Source organism: Bubalus kerabau, chromosome 10, assembly GCF_029407905.1.
Source record: "Bubalus kerabau isolate K-KA32 ecotype Philippines breed swamp buffalo chromosome 10, PCC_UOA_SB_1v2, whole genome shotgun sequence".
Classification (NCBI taxonomy): Eukaryota; Metazoa; Chordata; class Mammalia; order Artiodactyla; family Bovidae; genus Bubalus; species Bubalus kerabau.
The window spans coordinates 72,907,625-72,926,473 of NC_073633.1; the positions used below are offsets into that span (position 1 = coordinate 72,907,625).

At 39.8% G+C, this 18,849-nt stretch overlaps 2 long non-coding RNA genes across 2 annotated transcripts in view; one reads left to right on the forward strand and one right to left on the reverse strand.

Moving 5' to 3' along the window:
• Positions 1–7,836, reverse strand: part of LOC129621564 (uncharacterized) — a 40,013-nt gene extending 32,177 nt beyond the window's left edge. Inside the window, exons 1-2 of the long non-coding RNA XR_008699441.1 lie at positions 7,718–7,836; positions 81–135 (exon numbers count right to left, since the gene is read on the reverse strand). This is a non-coding gene — a long non-coding RNA (uncharacterized LOC129621564). The remainder of the gene's footprint in view (positions 1–80; positions 136–7,717) is intronic.
• LOC129621563 (uncharacterized) overlaps positions 1–18,849 on the forward strand; it is a 100,899-nt gene that overhangs the window by 78,549 nt on the left and 3,501 nt on the right. The window lies entirely within an intron of this gene.

Consider the following 18,849-nt stretch of genomic DNA (forward strand, 5'->3'; position numbering starts at 1 on the left):
CCATCTTTGACAATTCTCTTTCTTGGCCAGAATACACAGCTCTCAGAGAAATTCTTCCTGGAACCACAATGGTATCTGACCTTATTTAACTCGGATTCCGGATCAGATGTCTGAGTTACATCTTTTTCACGCATTCTTGAGAAATGTATGAAATGAAAAATGTACTTTTTACTAAATCAAATAATGCATCCAACAGATACCCACATGAATTTAACACAGAACTGTTAATCTAACAATTTAACTTTCAGTATTTTATTATGAGAAAATAAATATTTAAAAAATAATTATTTTAAAAGGTATTTTTAAAAGTACACAATATTTTTCATAAAGTAAAAGTAGGATACAATTCAAATGTTTACCAATGGGAAATAAATTATATAAAACAAAGTGTACATATATTGTTCAGCAATGAAAAATGTTGACGTAGATCTATATTTATTGACATAGAAAGATGCCCACAGCATCTACAACAAGAAAACAACAGATTATAAACACACAGATCTGTGTGTGTTCATAAGAACTACCCTTAGATGGCAGATTTTGGAGTGAGTGCCAGTTATCAATGCATTGCCTTTCAGCTTCAAATTCATACTTCATTACCTGTTCTGCAAAAATGGAGAGATGTATTTTTCCTTTGCCAGCTGGCACATGAATTAAACAGTACAGAGAGCTGGAGGTTCCATGTAGATAGGAAGGGGTTTTCCTCCCTTGTTCCAATGTACTGCCTTGGCAGACTCTTGTGGCCAAAAGTTTCCCCTACCAGCCCCACCTGACCCCTCCAGTGGCTTTGTAGGGTTCTTCTCCCCAGAACCCTACAGAACAGATTTTGAGTAAGTTTTGAGAGCACAATAGCTCAGTAACTTCCCTGCCATCCTGTGGTCAAATGTGGAGGTGAGGAGTAGGGAGGGTCCTTGAGTCTTCTGTCTCAGACTTTGGGGTTGTGGCTGCTCCTTATCTCTGCCCTTCTTATATTCTTTAGAATTCTCTTTGTTTCTTACTAGCTTAATTCTTGTTGCTCCAATCCCCTGCTATAATTAATAATTTTTCTTATATTAAATTTTTCTTGTTTAAAAAACCCACCTACATAAAATTATCTGTAACTCTACTCTCCCTAACCATCATTAACATTTTGGTGCATATTCTTTAAGCCTTTTTTCCATGAATGTGTATGCATGTGTTGTATGTGTGTATATACACATATAAAAATTATGTCCATATTTTTTTTTGAAACAAAAGGTAAAGTATGTTATGGGGCTTCCCCAATGGCTTAGTAGTATAGAATCTGCCTGTCAATGCAGGTTCAATCCCTGGGTCAGGAAGATCCCCTGGAGAAGGAAATGGCAACCCACTGCAGTATTCTTGCCTGGGAAATTCCATGGACAGAGGAGCCTGGCAGCCTCTAGTCCATGGGGTTGCAAAAAGTTGGACACAAGGGAGCAACTGAGTACTATTACTACTAAGGCATGTTATACAGACTGCTTTGTAAGCTTTTTAACATCAATATTTGTAATGGTTGCAAAGTACTTCATTGGTATATTTATACACCTTAAATTGTTAAAAAATTTCCCTAGTTTGGCACATTCATACTATTTCTAATCTTATGTCATAAACAATGATGCAATGAATATCTTTATGCTGGATTTCTCTTATTTATTCCTCCAGATTTACCCTCTACCCTCCTCTCTCCTCTCAGCTCCACTCTGTTTAGGAAGTACATTAACTGATTCCTTTGCCCTCTGGCTTCTGTTAGGTTCAGATAACACAAAGCCCCAGCAGGAGACTGGAAGGAAGGACAAGAGTGAGATCAGAGTATTCATCGTGGCTCCTTCCTTGTCAGGTCTCCTAGAGCTGGCTTTTCTCCTTGACTGAAAGTCACTATCCTCAAGATGGCCAACCCTACACAAGCCTTTCTCTCCAGTTCTCCTAACCATCCTCCCTTGTCCCTTTTTACTGGGCCTAATGCTGACAGAAAAACATATATTTCTGCTTTATTGACTATGCCAAAGCCTTTGACTGTGTGGATCACAATCAACTGTGGAAAATTCTGAAAGAGATGGGAATACCAGACCACCTGATCTGCCTCTTGAGAAATCTGTATGCAGGTTAGGAAGAAACAGTTAGAACTGGACATGGAACAACAGACTGGTTCACGTCAAGGCTGTATATTGTCACCCTGCTTATTTAACTTCTATGCAGAGTACATCATGAGAAACGCTGGGCTGGAAGAAGCACAAGCTGGAATCAAGATTGCCAGGAGAAATATCAATAACCTCAGATATGCAGATGACACCACCCTTATGGCAGAAAGTGAAGAGGAACTCAAAAGCCTCTTGATGAAAGTGAAAGAGGAGAGTGAAAAAGTTGGCTTAAAGCTCAACATTCAGAAAACGAAGATCATGGCATCTGGTCCCATCACTTCATGGGAAATAGATGGGGAAACAGTGGAAACAGTGTCAGACTTTATTTTTTTGGGCTCAAAAATCACTGCAGATGGTGACTGCAGCCATAAAATTAAAAGATGCTTACTCCTTGGAAGGAAAGTTATGACCAACCTGCTGCTAAGTCACTTCAGTCGTGTCTGACTCTATGTGACCCCATAGACGGCAGCCCACCAGGCTCCCTTGTCCCTGGGATTCTCCAGGCAAGAACACTGGGGTGGGTTGCCATTTCTTTCTCCAATGCATGAAAGTGAAAAGTGAAAGTGAAGTCACTCAGTCGTGTCCGACTCTTTCCAACCCCATGGACTGCAGTCTACCGGGCTCCTCCATCAATGGGATTTTCCAGGCAAAAGTACTGGAGTGGGGTGCCATTGCCTTCAGATAGCATATTCAAAAGCAGAGACATTAGTTTGCCAACAAAGGTCCGTCTAGTCAAGGCTATGGTTTTTCCTGTGGTCATGTATGGATGTGAGAGTTGGACTGTGAAGAAGGCTGAGCGCCGAAGAATTGATGCTTTTGAACTGTGGTGTTGGAGAAGACTCTTGAGAGTCCCTTGGACTGCAAGGAGATCCAACCAGTCCATTCTGAAGGAGATCAGCCCTGGGTGTTCTTTGGAAGGAATGATGCTAAAGCTGAAACTCCAGTACTTTGGCCACCTCATGTGAAGAGCTGACTCATTGGAAAAGACTCTGATGCTGGGAGGGATTGGGGGCAGGAGGAGAAGGGGATGACAGAGGATGAGATGGCTGGATGGCATCACTGACTCGATGGACGTGAGTCTGAGTGAACTCCGGGATTTGGTGATGGACAGGGAAGCCTGGCGTGCTGCGATTCATGGGGTCGCAGAGTCAGACACGCTGAGCGACTGGACTGAACGGAACTGAATGCTGACAGGTCTGCTGCTAGAGGCGCTGGATCCTACACCGTCGCTGTGCTTTTCCTGCAACTATTCACGCATTTGTAAATTAATCCCACTTGAATCATCCTAGTTGTTGTTCTCTCACTAATATTATACAACCTTTGTGTTTAAATCGTTATGTATATTTAATTATATTCTTCATATAAATTTCCAGATGAATTTGCTAGGACATTGGGTGTATCTGTTTCTAAGATGTGTGGGACATGTCTTGGTACTCACTTTAGATGGAATGGTTGTAATACTGGTGATATAGAATCACCCTTTTAAAAACGTGTAATTGGGAGGGAGCTTCAAGAGGGAAGGGACATATGTATACGTATGGCTGATTCATGTTGAAGTATGGCTGAAACCAAAAGAATTTTGAAAAGCAACTATCTTCCAATTAAAAATAAGTAAATTTAAAAAATAAATATATAATATTTAATTAAATTACATATAATTTCAAAAAATGAACAACAAAAACTACAAAGTACCTCAGAACAAATCTATCAAAAGATGTGAAAGACTTCTATGGAGATAATTATAATACTTAATTGAAAGGCATAAAGGACTGACTAAATGTAAAGATATATTATGCTCATAAGTGGGAAGACTCAATAATGTGCAGATATCAAGTCCCACCAAATTTATGTATAAATTCCATACAATTCCAGTTAGTACTTTTTGTGGTATTTGTGAGTGTGTGGAACAATAAAATTATTCTAAAATAATTTAAAAATGGGTAATCTATATTCTGGATCCAACCAGACGAGGATACTCAAAAGATTTACCAAGGATAAGAAATTGGCAAGGAAGACAGCCCACCATTTACTGTGGTCTCTGAGAAGTTCTGGGGTCTCTTTGGGACAGCAAAGAATCTGGAGGCATGGGTTCTATCCCTGGGTCAGGAAGATCCCCTGGAGAAGGGAATGGCAACCCACTCCAGTATTCTTGCCTGGAGAATTCCATGTACAGAGGAGCCTGGTGGGTTATAGTTCACAGAGTCAAAAAGAGTCAGACACAACTGAGTGAATTTTACTGAGAAGTTCTGGAGACCTTGTCTTTCTGTTTTTGAATAAACCTATTTTGTGAAGGAGCATTCAGTTCAATTCAGTTCAGTCGCTCAGTCCTGTCCGACTCTTTGTGACCCCATGAACCACAGCACGCCAGGCCTTCCTGTCCATCACCAACTCCCAGAGTTCACTCAAACTGACATCCATCGATTCAGTGATGCCATCCAGCCATCTCATCCTCTGTCATCCCCTTCTCCTCCTGCCCCCAATCCCTCCCAGCATCAGAGTCTTTTCCAATGAGTCAACTCTTCACATGAGGTGGCCAAAGTACTGGAGTTTCAGCTTTAGCATCATTCCTTCCAAAGAACACCCAGGGCTGATCTCCTTCAGAATGGACTGGTTGGATCTCCTTGCAGTCCAAGGGACTCTCAAGAGTCTTCTCCAACACCACAGTTCAAAAGCATCAATTCTTCAGCGCTCAGCCTTCTTCACAGTCCAACTCTCGCATCCATACATGACCACAGGAAAAACCATAGCCTTGACTAGACGGACCTTTGTTAGAAAAGTAATGTTTCTGCTTTTGAATATGCTATCTAGGTTGGTCATAACTTTCCTTCCAAGGAGTAAGCGTCTTTTAATCTCATGGCTGCAATCACCATCTACAGTGATTTTGGAGCCCCCCAAAATAAAGTCTGACACTGTTTCCACTGTTTCCCCATCTATTTCCCATGAAGTGATGGGACCGGATGCCATGATCTTCGTTTTCTGAATGTTGAGCTTTAAGCCAACTTTTTCATTCTCCACTTTCACTTTCATCAAGAGGCTTTTGAGTTCCTCTTCACTTTCTGCCTTAAGGGTGGTGTCATCTGCATATCTGAGGTTATTGATATTTCTCCAGGCAATCTTAATTCCAGCTTGTGTTTCTTCCAGTCCAGTGTTTCTCATGATGTACTCTGCATATAAGTTAAATAAGCAGGGTGACAGTATACAGCCTTGACATACTCCTTTTCCTATTTGGAACCAGTCTGTTGTTCCATGTCCAGTTCTAACTGTTGCTTCCTGACTTGCATTCAAATTTCTCAAAAGGCAGATCAGGTGGTCTGGTATTCCCATCTCTTTCAGAATTTTCCACAGTTTATTGTGATCCACACAGTCAAAGGCTTTGGCATAGTCAATAAAGCAGAAATAGATGTTTTTCTGGAATTCTCTTGCTTTTTCCATGATCCAGCGGATGTTGGCAATTTGATCTCTGGTTCCTCTGCCTTTTCTAAAATCAGCTTGAACATCAGGAAGTTCACGGTTCACATATTGTTGAAGCCTGGCTTGGAGAATTTTGAGCATTACTTTGCTATCGTGTGAGATGAGTGCAATTGTGTGGTACTTTGAGCATTCTTTGGCATTGCCTTTCTTTGGGATTGGAATGAAAACTGACCTTTTCCATCCTGTGGCCACTGCTGAGTTTTCCAAATTTGCTGGCATATTGAGTGCAGCACTTTCACAGCATCATCTTTCAGGATTTGGAATAGTTCAACTGGAATTCCATCACCTCCATTAGCTTTGTTCATAGTGATGCTTTCTAAGGCCCACTTGACTTCATATTCCAGGATGTCTGGCTCTAGGTCAGTGATCACACCATTGTGATTATCTGGGTCGTGAAGATCTTTTTTGTACAGTTCTTCTGTGTATTCTTGCCACCTCTTCTTAATATCTTCCACTTCTATTAGGTCCATACCATTTCTGTCTTTTATCGAGCTCATCTTTGCATGAAATGTTCCTTTGGTATCTCTGATTTTCTTGAAGAGATCCCTAGTCTTTCCCATTCTGTTGTTTTCCTCTATTTCTTTGCACTGATCACTGAAGAAGGCTTTCTTATCTCTTCTTGCTATGGAACTCTGCATTCAGATGTTTATATCTTTCCTTTGCTTCTTTGCTTTTTGCTTCTCTTCTTTTCATAGCTATTTGTAAGGCCTCCCCAGACAGCCATTTTGCCTTTTTGCATTTCTTTTCTATGGGAATGGTCTTGATCCCTGTCTCCTGTACAATGTCACGAACCTTGTTCCATAGTTCATCAGGCACTCTAGCTATCAGATCTAGGCCCTTAAATCTATTTCTCACTTCTACTGTATAATCATAAGGGATTTGATTTAGTTCATACCTGAATGGTCTAGTGGTTTTCCCTACTTTCTTCAATTTAAGTCTGAATTTGGCAATAAGGAGTTCATGGTCTGAGCCACAGTCAGCTCCTGGTCTTGTTTTTGCTGACTGTATAGAGCTTCTCCATCTTTGGCTGCAAAGAATATAATCAATCTGATTTTGGTGTTGACCATCTGGTGATGTCCATGTATAGAGTCTTCTCTTGTGTTGTTGGAAGAGGGTGTTTGTTATGACCAGGGCATTTTCTTGGCAAAACTCTATTAGTCTTTGCCCTGCTTCATTCTGTATTCCAAGGCCAAATTTGCCTGTTACTCCAGGTGTTTCTTGACTTCCTACTTTTGCATTCCAGTCCCCTATAATGAAAAGGACATCTTTTTTGGGTGTTAGTTCTAAAAGGTCTTGTAGGTCTTCATAGAACCATTCAACTTCAGCTTCTTCAGCGTTACTGGTTGGGGCATAGACTTGGATTACTGTGATATTGAATGGTTTGCCTTGGAAATGAACAGAGATCATTCTGTCGTTTTTGAGATTGCATCCAAGTACTGCATTTCGGACTCTTTTGTTGACCATGATGGCTACTCCATTTCTTCTGAGGGATTCCTGCCCACAGTAGTAGATATAATGGTCATCTGAGTTAAATTCACCCATTCCAGTCCATTTCAGTTCGCTGATTCCTAGAATGTTGACATTCACTCTTGCCATATCTTGTTTGACCACTTCCAATTTGCCTTGATTCATGGACCTGACATTCCAGGTTCCTATGCAATATTGCTCTTTGCAGCATCGGACCTTGCTTCTATCACCAGTCACATCCACAGCTGGGTATTCTTTTTGCTTTGGCTCCATCCCTTCATTCTTTCTGGAGTTATTTCTCCACTGATCTCCAGTAGCATATTGGGCACCTACTGACCTGGGGAGTTTCTCTTTCAGTATCCTATCATTTTGCCTTTTCATACTGTTCATGGGGTTCTCAAGGCAAGAATACTGAAGTGGTTTGCCATTGCCTTCTCCAGTGGACCACATTCTGTCAGATCTCTCCATCATGACCTGCCCGTCTTGGGTTGCCCCACGGACATGGCTTAGTTTCATTGAGTTAGACAAGGCTGTGGTCCTAGTGTGATTAGATAGACTAGTTTTCTGTGAGTATGGTTTCAGTGTGTTTGCCATCTGATGCCCTCTTGCAACACCTACCGTCTTATTTAGCTTTCTCTTACCCTGGGCGTGGGGTATCTCTTCACGGCTGCTCCAGCAAAGCGCAGCCATTGCTCCTTACCTTGGACGAGGAGTATCTCCTCACCGCTGCCCTTCCTGACCTTCAATGTGGGATAGCTCCTCTAGGCCCTCCTGCACCCCCGCAGCCATGGCTCCGGGTAACTCCTCTTGTCGCCGCCCCTGCCTCGGGCATGGGTTGCTCCTCCCGGCTGCCGCCCCTGGCCTCGGGCGTGGGGGCGTGTAACTTTTATAGGATGAACCATATGAAATTTATGTTTTGTAAGTCAAAACTGTGAAACATCAGCAATTTCATAGGCTTTACTCTAGTTATTTTCTCTGCTGCTACTACTGCTAAGTCACATCAGTCGTGTCCGACTCTGTGCGACCGCAGAGATGGCAGCCCACCAGGCCCCACCGTCCCTGGGATTCTCCAGGCAAGAACACTGGAGTGGGTTGCCATTTCCTCCTCCAATGCATGAAAGTGAAAAGTGAAAGGGAAGTCGCTCAGTCGTGTCCGACTCTTAGCGACCCCATGGACTGCAGCCTACCAGGCTCCTCCATCCATGGGATTTTCCAGGCAAGAGTACGGGAGTGGGGTGCCATTGCCTTCTCCCAGTAATTTTCTCTAAATCAAGTTAATTCTATTTAGAACTTTCATCTTGTCGCACTGACTGGAAAGATAATCTAGGCCATATGCAGGATTCCTCTACACTTCCCCCTTCATCTACTCCTGTCCTCCCTCCAGCCTCTTCCTGTACCTGAGAAAACGTCCAAGTTCCAGGGTGAATGGGAAGTTTGGGGAAGGGAAAAGAAAGAAAAAGAAAGTCGCTCAGTTGTGTCCGACTCTTTGAGACCCTAAGGACTGTAGCCTACCAGGCTCTTCCATCCATGGGATTTTCCAGGCAAGAATACTGGAGTGGGTTGCCATTTCCTTCTCCAGGGGATCTACCAGGGTCTTCCATCCATGGGATTTTCCAGGCAAGAATACTGGAGTGGGTTGCCATTTCCTTCTTCAGGGGATCTTCCCAACCCAGGGATTGAACCCAGGTCTCCCACATTGTAGGCAGACGCTTTACCGTCTGAGCCACCAGGAAAGTCCTTGGGGAAGGGGAAGAGCATCTATTTAAGTCGATGTTGTGCCTTCCATATCCTCTGCCTCTGTTCTTCGTAGGCTGTGCTGAGCGCATCCAAAGAGTCATGTCTGACTCTTTGCAACCCCGTGGACTGTAGTCCACCAGGTTCCTCTGTCCATGGGATTCTCCAGGCAAGAATACTAGAGTGGGTTGCCATGCCCTCCTCCAGGGTATCTTCCCAATCCAGGGACTGAACCCATGTCTCTTACATCTCCTACACTGGCAGGCTGGTTCTTTACCACTGGCACCACCTGGGAAGCCCAGGCTGTGCTATGTGCAAGGAAATCAAGAAAGGCTCTTAGAGACCTGCCAGTCTCTGGTCAGTGGTTTCTTTCCTGAGGTCTTATTGCTTCCATGGTAAGTAGCATATCTGTGATTGCAAAAGGGCTTCCAGATTACCATGACAAGGCTTACTGTAAAGGAGCTGGGTTGCTGTGCACAGGGTCTGGACACTCATAAACACTCACTAAAATTGATCTGAGGAGTAAATAAATAATCCCAAGTGGTCAACCTAAGCATACTAAGCTGAGTGAGTGGGAAAATAGCAATAGCAAACCCTTACAGGATTCTTAATGTGACAGGCATTGTTCTAATTGCTCTGTATAAATTAACTCATTCAGCTCTTGCAATGACCCTAAGAGTTATGTAACTGAGCATAGCTAAAGTAAGCTCTCAAGTTTGTAGCAGACCCCTGCATTTGGACTCTAAAGCCTGAGCACTTAAGCACTAGTCCATACAGCAGCCCAAGCATGGAATGGAGGATGCTTTCTACCTTTGTAGAGAAAGAGCTAGGCCTTCAATCTCCTCGTGTATTGCTTTCAGCTTCAGCACAGATTTCACTAGTGGCATTTATCTATGATATTTCAGATCATTAAAGAAGCCTGGGCAACATCCTGGCTTGCAGCCAGCCCTCTGGCCTTCCTGTCTGGTATACTTTGCAGGACTGGTCATGTGAGAAAGACAGCTAACAGCAACAATTGCTGGGTGATGAATGGCTGGAAGTAGGGCAGCTCAAAGCATGACGGGGACAAGGAATGCAATCAGGAAAATGCTGACCTGGAACTTGAGTGGGGTAAGTTGGGCTGTGACGGATGGAAGGCAGCAGCTGCATGCATGGCATGTTGGCACACACAGTCAGAAACGCTGCTTAATTTGAATTGAAATGGGCAACTTGAGAGGCAGAGCTGCAAGCAGCGACCACAGCCACAGACCAAAATACAGACCTTCCATTAATCTGTCCAACCACACTCACAGTCTTGGGTAGTATTGTTGTTGTTCAGCATCATCCTTCAATGTGATAAAGCACCATGATACAGAGCTGTGGGCCCAGAGCCATGCATTATGAGACTTCTGTGGGAGGAATAGGCAGAAAAGGCTTCAGACTGAGATTTAATGGGCACATCAGAGCCAATCTCCAAACAAAGATTCCTATTTAATATTTGGAATGGTCGTTTTGGAGCACACCGAGGTGTCTGTGAATGAGGGCAGAGTATTATTGGTTCCTTTTTATTTCACATGTCAAGGGCTCCCTCTGTTATTTTTCTTCTTTCCTATTGTGGTTACTGAACTTACATTCAGCCCAAGTCAGAGCTCTGGGCACCTGGGTGCCAGGAGATTTGACTCAGCAGGAACCTGATCCTGAGCAATCAGTGGACTGTTGGGTCCATGCTCTGTGGGCTCCATGTTATTCTGGATGCACTTGCATGATTTGCATGGGGGAAAGACTTCATGGTTCTGGAACTTAAAAAAATACTTATTTAATTATGGCTGTGCTGGTCTTCTTTGCTAAGCATGGGCTTTCTCCAGTTGGGGTGAGTGGGGGCTACTCTCTAGTCGTAGCATGGGCTTCTCATTGTGGTAGCCTCTCTTGTTGCCCAGGATGGGCTTTAGGGCATGTGGGCTTCCATAGTTGTGGCACGTGGTCTTAGCTGCCCCCAACTTATGGAATTGTCCCAGTCTAGGGATCAAACCCATGTCCCCTGCACTGGCGGGCGGATTCTTAACCTGGATTACCAGGGAAATGCCATAGAAGTCTTTAATCCATTTGGAACTGATTTTTGGTGTATGCTGTAAAGTAGAGGTCCAATTTCATTTTTTTGCATATGGATACCCTGTTTTTCTAGCACCATTTATTGAAGAGTATCTTTTCCTTATTGTATATTCTTGGTATTCTTGTCAAAGATCAATTCACTATATATGCATGGATTTTTTTCTGGGCTTTCTATTCTCTTCCATTGGTCTACACATCTGTCTTTATACCAGTACCACACTTTTAATTACTGTAGTTTTAAAATATATTTTGAAAATATATATTTTAAATATATTTTCATCTTTGTTCTTTTCCAAGATTGCTTTGACTATTTGGAGTCTTTGTGGTTCCATATGAATTTTAGGATTTTTTTTCTATTTCTGTAAAAAATGCCATTGAGATTTTGATGAGGACAGCATTGACTCTGTAGACTTCTTTGGGTAGTATAAACAATTTAATAATATTAATTCTTCTAATCATACAACTCAATAGCAAAAACACCAAACAATGTGTATTAAAAATGCACAAAGGACTCGAACAGACATTTCTCCAAAGAAGATGTACAAATGGCCAACAGGTACATGGAAAGATGCTCAACATCATTAATTATCAGGAAAGGCAAATCAGAAATACAATGAGATACCACTTCATATTTACTAAGATAGTTATAATAAAAAAAGACATATGACTTTAAATATTGGTGAGGATATGGAGAAACTGGAACCCTCATCTATAATTGGTAGGAATTAGTGCAGCTCTTGCAGAAAACAGTTTGATAGTTTCTGGAAAGATTAAACATAATTACCATAAAAGGCTAGCAATGCTGCTTCTAGCTATATACCAAAGAGAAATGAAAACACAATTTGCACACAAAATTAGCACACAAATGTTCATAGCAGTGTTATTTAGCCAGAAACAACTCAAATGTTCATCAGTTGATAAATGGGTAAATTAAATGATATATTCACAAAATGGAATATTATTCAGTCAAAAAAGGGATGAAGTACTAATTAATGGTATAACATGGATGAATCTTGAAAAAATTATGCTGAGTGAAAGAAGCCAGTCACAATTCACATTTTGTATGATTCTATTTACATAAAATGTACAGAATAGGTAAATCAATGAAGACAGAAAGTAGGTTAGTAGTTTTCAAGAGCCAAAGGGCTTCAGTGGAAATGGAGATTTATTACTAATGTCTATGAGATTTCTTTTTGGGATATTGAAAATATTCTAAAATTGTGGTGATGGTTTTATAACTGAATATACTTAAAATTATTGGCTTGAATACTTTAAATGGGTGAATCGTATGGTTTGTGAATTACATTGCAATAAAATATATATATTAATTATATACAACACACATGGAATCAACAAGAAAGGAACAAGAAATACATTAATTTTAAAACATTTTATTTTAGCCCAAAACCATATCAATGACAATTTATTCTCTAATAGTTTGATGTAGGGTTAACATTTCTTTGAGTATAAGTTTAAGTGATTGAAGTTCCACATTGCTTTTCTTGCATAAATCACACTGAAAAGAGTTGCGTGTGATTTCCCTTATACTTTTTTCTTAAAAGATAAATAAGAAATTAAAGACATTAGCAATGTAATTGCAAAGGTCTTTTAGATTTTTTTCAAGGTCCTTGTAATCTTTTCTATTCATCTCACCCACTCCTAATTTTTTATAACAGCTTTATTAAAATAATTCACACACTATAAAATCACCCCTATAAACTGTACAATTTAGTGGTTTTTAATAAAATTCAGTTACACACACATCTATTTTGACGTTAAAATTTGTCTTTACCAACTCTTTCCAAAGTAATAGACACAGTTTTAATAAACAGTTCTTTTTGCACTCAGTATTTGATTAAATCATGTAAATGCAGTAACAGAAATTTGACTTGAGAAAACATAACTGATCCTTGGTAAGCATACTCATTCATCAGCATAGATGTTCTTGGGTGTTCCAGTGTGTAGCCTATAGGCACAGGTGTTACAAAGCAGTGAATAGTACAGAGAGAATGGAGAGAACCCCTGAGTTTGGAGAACAAGTTAAGAGGAGGCTGGTAATGAGAGTTTCTACTAATTGAGCAAAATGCTTTAGAAGCTTGAAGGAAGAAAGAAAATCTTATGGCTTCCTATAAGTGGCTTTGAAATGGGCCTGTAATGGATAAAAGCTTTCTCTTCAGAGGAAAAAAAATGGAGAGATAAAATGAGCCTCAATATATGGATCTCTGAGCTTCAACAATTATCAACATGAGGTCAGTCTTGTTTCATCATCTGTAGTCCCATGTACTTCCCCCCCGTAGAAATATGGATACAATTTTGTTTGGTTTTTATTATTTCTCTTCCAAATTGAAGTGTACTTTAGGTACAGCAAAATACTAATCTAGCAACACTGCTCAATGAAAGTTTACATATGTATATACCAGTGTATCTATCACTTGGATTAAGACAACGTTCTACCTCATAAAGCTGGGAAAAAAAACATACAGAATATTCTTAGCTTATTGGAAGGTTTCTTAATGTCCCCTTTTAGTCATCCCCGCCCCACTCCACAAGATAATCACTATTCTAATCAGTCTCACTATAAGTTAGTTGCACCTGTTCTTAAACTTCATGTAAATGGAATGGTATACTGTGTCCAGCTTATTTTAATCAATGTCATGTCTATGAGATTGATTTACATGGTTGCATATAACAGTAGTTTGGTTTTTTTTATTGTTTTATAGTATTTCATTATGTGGATACACCATAATAAAGATTATTTTATTGGTTTGTTTAATTTTTCGTAATTTAAAAAGTTTATTTTTTACTTTAATTTTTTAATTTTGACCCACGTGGCTTACAAAATCTCGGTTCTCTGACTAGGAATTGAACCCCGGCCATGGCAGTGAAAGCACCGAATCCTAACCACTAAACCACCAGGGGACATGTTATTTTTTAGTCCATTTTACTGTTGATGGACATAGAAGTTGCTTCTAGCTTTTCTGTGAAGCTTCTCGTACATGTCTTTTGGTGCATATATGCACTCATTCCTGTTGGGTATATTTATTAGAGTGGAATTTCTGGTTGTAGAGTATAAACATATTTAGTTTTAAGTACTATAAATTTCCCAAACTGTTTGTACCAATTTATACTCCTACTAACTCCAGCTCTGGCAGTTGTGATGGACAGGGAAGCCTGGCGTGCTGCATGCAGTCCATGGGGTTGCAAAGAGTCGGACATGACGGAGCGACTGAACTGACTGATACTCTCACCACCGAGTGAAGGCAGATCTTTCAGTTGCTCCACGTCCTTGCCAACATTTAGGATTGCTGGTCTTTAGGCTTTTCAGAAGTGTAGTGGTAATCATTATTCCTTTTCCATTTTAATTTCTTTAAATCAGATAATATGTTTATTATTAAAGTCTAAGAGGATGTAGTTAAGTTAAAATGGAGTCATTAGAATGGGCCCAAATTCAATTGACTGGGGTCCTTTTAGAAGAGGTCAGGGCACAAGTGCAGAAAAGACCATGTGAGATCATAGTAAGAAGGTGCCCATCTGCAAGCTGAGGAAAGAGTCCTTAGGGAAACCAAACCTGCTGACAATTTTGATCTTGGACTTCTAGCCTCCAGATTGTGAGAAAATTAATGTCTGTTGTTTAAGCCGATCAGTCTGTGATATTTTATTATGGAAAACCTAGCAAACTAATGCAGAAGGTAAGTGAATATCTAATTTTATAAGAAACTCTTCTCCAAAGTAGTGTGTCATTTTGCGTTTTCACCAGCAATGTATCAGAGTTTCAGTTGCACAGCATCCTTGTCAGTATTTGGCGAAATCTTGCTAGGTGTGCTGTTGTTACTGTTGTTCAGTTGCTAAGTCATGTCCGACCCTTTGCGACCCCATGAACTGTCATCTTCCTTTCCCTCGTCTTCAGTCTTTCCCAGCATCAGGATCTTTATCAAGTAAGTGTGCCCAGGGATCTAATTATGTTTTAAGTTTGCAATTCCTTAGTGACTTAATAACACCGAACATCTTTAATTCTTATTTGCCAATCAATGTAGCTTTAATTTTCAATTTTCTGATAATTAGTTATATTGGACATATTTCTATATGATTATTGGTCATTTGGATAACCTCATTTGTAAAGTGCCTATTCAGGTATTTTGTCCGTTAAAAAATAGGATGTCTGCCTTTTCCTTTTAGAGTTGTAGGAGCTCTTTACATATTTTGGAAATAAGTATTTTGTTGGCTATATGTATTTCAAATATCTTCTTCCAGCTCTACCTTGCATGTCACTCTCTTAATGATGTTTTTGATGAAAAGAAGTTCTTCATTTTAAAGTGAAATTTTTAATCTTTTGTTTTATGTTTATACTTTTTTTCTCTTATGTAACAAATGTCTACCTCAAGATTATGAAGATATTCTCCTATGTTTTCTTCTAAAAACATTATTTTAATTTTCATATTTAGGGGTACAATCTGTTTGAAATAAAAGTTTTTTTGTGTGTATATGATGAGGGAGGCATCACACTTTCCTTGACCAATTGATCCACCACTAATTTACTGAAAAAAATGTATAAAAATGTTTATTTAATATATTCTTTATTGAATGAAAGATTCTTTAAATTCTACAGTGCTTTAAAAGCTTCAAAAGTGTCACACAAGTGATTTCTATAGTTCGTGATAACCCTTTTTTCCTCCTTCTCCTATACTGCCTCTTTCCCCTCCCCTCTCCCCACTGGTAACTAGTTTGTTCTATCTGTGAGTCTGATTCTTTTTCGATTTATTCACTAGTTTGTTGTAGTTTTTAGATTTCAGATATAAGTGATATCATATAGTATGTGTCTTTTCCTGTCTGACTTATTTCACTTAGCATGATGCCCTCCAAGTCCATCCATATATTGCTGAAATGGCAAAATTTCCAGAATGTGTAAAATTTAAACTATAGACAATATGTGAAGAATGGAAGGTGGTAGTATTCCAACATGAGGGACTGGAAGGCAGTGCCACAGGGGTAATATAATTAGGAATGAGTAAGTAGGGTTATAGCAAACTTTAACATTCAAAAGTATTGCCTATGAAAAATATTAAGTCCTGAATAGGCCTCCCTCCACCCATCCTCCCCCAAAATTCAGAACACGTGGTCTGATGTGGATCATACATAATATGTAGACTACACTTTGGGAAATGCTAGTAAAGGCATGGCAGGTACTGTAGGTCTCTTTCTTTTTTAGCTCATGTTGATATAATTACTTTAAAAACTCTGTGGACTTCCCGAGTGTCCATTTATAATCTATTTTTCATTATATAAAAGTCAGGGGACTTCCCTGGTGGTTCAGTGGCTAAGACTCCACGCTGCCAATGCCGGGGGCCTAGGTTGGGTCCCTGGTGGGGGAACTAGATCCCACATGCTGCAACTAAAGATCCCATGTGCCTGCCGCAAATAAGACTGGGTGCAGCCATATGAATAAATAAACAAATATTAAGGAAAAAAAAAGCCAGGCCCATAAATTTCTTTCAAATAAGCTATTATCTACCTTGGACTCTCTTTGAAGTTGTGGTGGGACAATGGCTTTAGATTTTTAGAAGCCCCACTGTTTAAACAGAGAATATCTGCAAGGTAGGCTCTTAAAAATCCTTAGAACTTCTGTCTGTTTGTAAGGATCTAATCTGCTCCACCTTAAACCTCTCTGACTTCTTGCTCAAGAATTTTGTAGTTCTAGCCTAGATTTACTTTCTGCTTCTGAAGTCATTTGAAAATTGTTCGCCATCAACAATAGATTCCTACAACTGATGGGATAAGATTGACTACAAAATTTATGAAAAGAAACTGGAAGGAAGTTTAGGAATCATTCAAACCTGATGCTTTGTGTAATATCTCAGTTGTTGATTTGTACTTCTTTCAATCAAAACATTTTTTTCGTTTTCAGAGATATGCTATTTCCCTTTTCTCAATACTAAATAACTTTTGACAAAAGTATTCATTGAACTTTCCAGTGGCGTATCTGTGCTTGGATCTGAGCTGTTCACTAATCTTGACATTATATCCTCTACTGCTAGGCTAGAAGCTGAAAGCAGTTTGTTACTGTTGACCTTTATGCTCTTGTAATTTAGTTTCTTTTAAATCTCTTGAACCAATGGGAATTCAGATCTCTCATAACAGTTCTGATGCACTCAGTAGAAGAAAATACAGTTATAGAAAAATAAAATTTAAAGTCAAAGAAGGAAAAAAGTGGTAAATCAAAAATCTCTTTCATTGGCCTTTAGCTGACAGTAGACATCTCCTTTCTCTCCTGGTAATTTCACAGGAGGTAGACTCTGAGTTTCTAAGCATGAAGAATATTTCTTGATTAGTATTTAAATTCACAGTTCATTGTTTTTTGAAAATTCTGCTTTTCTTTATTGTTGTCCTTGAAAAATCAGAAGAACTGATTCATAAGAGCATAACACAAGACTAGCAATCTATTTACCCCATTATATGGCTGAGGGTAGTACCAATAGAGGTTTTGTGGGAGGGATTGTTTTATCTCAGTTGTTTCTGACCTGAAATGAAATAAATCTTAATCTTGAGTTCTACTCTGTGATTGGTGCTGTAAGCTCAGTCCATCTGTGAACAGATCTTTTAACAATCACTGATGTCATTACCCAGACACAATAGAAAATGACAGTGATGCTCAATACTTAGAAGATTAGGGTACCTCACCAACAAACCCCCATTGAGAGTGACTTCTGATGAGATACGAAAGAACACTGAGCTTTTTCTAGAAAAGTCAGAGCTCACAATCATACAAGCAAAAAATAAATTACTGAATTAAACGGGTAAGTATAATTTTTGGTCAGTTAAAGAAATGAATGCTTGGTGAACATGACATATCATAAACTAAAACAAAAGTAAAAAGGCTTAAATAACAGAGCATTGCAAATGAATATGAAATATTTGGGTTGGATTAGAGGATTTCTATCATCCCTTGCAGATCTAACATAAATTTTTCATACTGCTGGAAAAATTAGATTAATGAGAATTCACAAAAAAAGATAAAGATCAGAGTACCACATTCATGTCCTAGAAAATATGGGACAATATGAGTAAAGAGCACACATTAGCATGACAGTCAGAATTTTCCCTTCAACTTGCCAAGAAAGCACTGTCCCCAAAGACATGTAAACAGGATGTTTGTGAAGAGAAGCTAGTGAATGAATGGGCAAGCCATTGTCAGATGGTTCCCTCTGGGATACAGAATAAGCCCGGGTGTCATCAAGGATATATTTTGGGAGAGTAGAGATGGGTTGGGCCTGACATAAACAAGATCCACACTACAGCAAATGTGTTGAATTATTTCAATGTCTCACTAAGGTGATCAGCTGTCCCAGAATTCCTGGAACTGGGGGTTTTCCTGGGATGTGAGATTTTGAATAACAAATGTGGGAAAATCTCAGGCAAATTGATAGAATTAAGAAAACACAAAACAGCTAATTGGAAGCCTCTGCATTCAGCCCAAATAGAACTATGCTGTGTCTCCTGGTAGAAGCCTTCCTTCCTTGGGAATTAAGACCTTATAAAGCTGCAGAGATCAGAAGCCAAATTTTTAGAAGCAGATGATTAAGTAACCTAGCCCTAACTCTAACCCTAAATCCAGACAGAGAAGAAAAACACAAAACCTGAGGAGCTTCAGGCTGGAAAGAAGGAAAAGAGGGGCCAGAAGAGCCATGTGGTGAGGTTACCGAGATTAAGGAAAGAAAAGCCTTACAGGAAGTAATCAGCTGTGATGTGTGACAGAGAGGAGTTAGCAGCAGGGAGATCCTCGGTGACTTCAATGAGAGGTGTGTCAGGATCCAGTTGGTGCAGAAGCAGAAGTAGGTTCCCGGAGTATAAGCAGTGAGTGAATGGGTAGTGAGAATACAGTCAAGTGAGTTGCTTACCAATCTACCAATCAATCAAAAATCTGGTTTTGAAGGAAATGGGTAGATAGGGTGATCTG